Raw genomic sequence first — 259 nt, forward strand, 5'->3', positions numbered from 1 at the left:
GCGCCGCTAGAGGTGAAATTCTTGGACCGGCGCAAGACGAACCAAAGCGAAAGCATTTGCCAAGAATATTTTCATTAATCAAGAACGAAAGTCGGAGGTTCGAAGACCATCAGATACCGTCGTAGTTCCGACCATAAATGATGCCTACTGGCGATCCGGCGGTGTTATTCCCATGACCCGCCGAGCAGCGTCCGGGAAACCGAAGTCTTTGGGTTCCGGGGGGAGTATGGTTGCAAAGCTGAAACTTAAAGGAATTGAC

This window comes from Phyllobates terribilis, unplaced genomic scaffold (assembly GCF_046119375.1).
Source record: "Phyllobates terribilis strain yellow unplaced genomic scaffold, ASM4611937v1 Scaffold_23__1_contigs__length_19252631, whole genome shotgun sequence".
In the NCBI taxonomy this organism is placed as follows: domain Eukaryota; kingdom Metazoa; phylum Chordata; class Amphibia; order Anura; family Dendrobatidae; genus Phyllobates; species Phyllobates terribilis.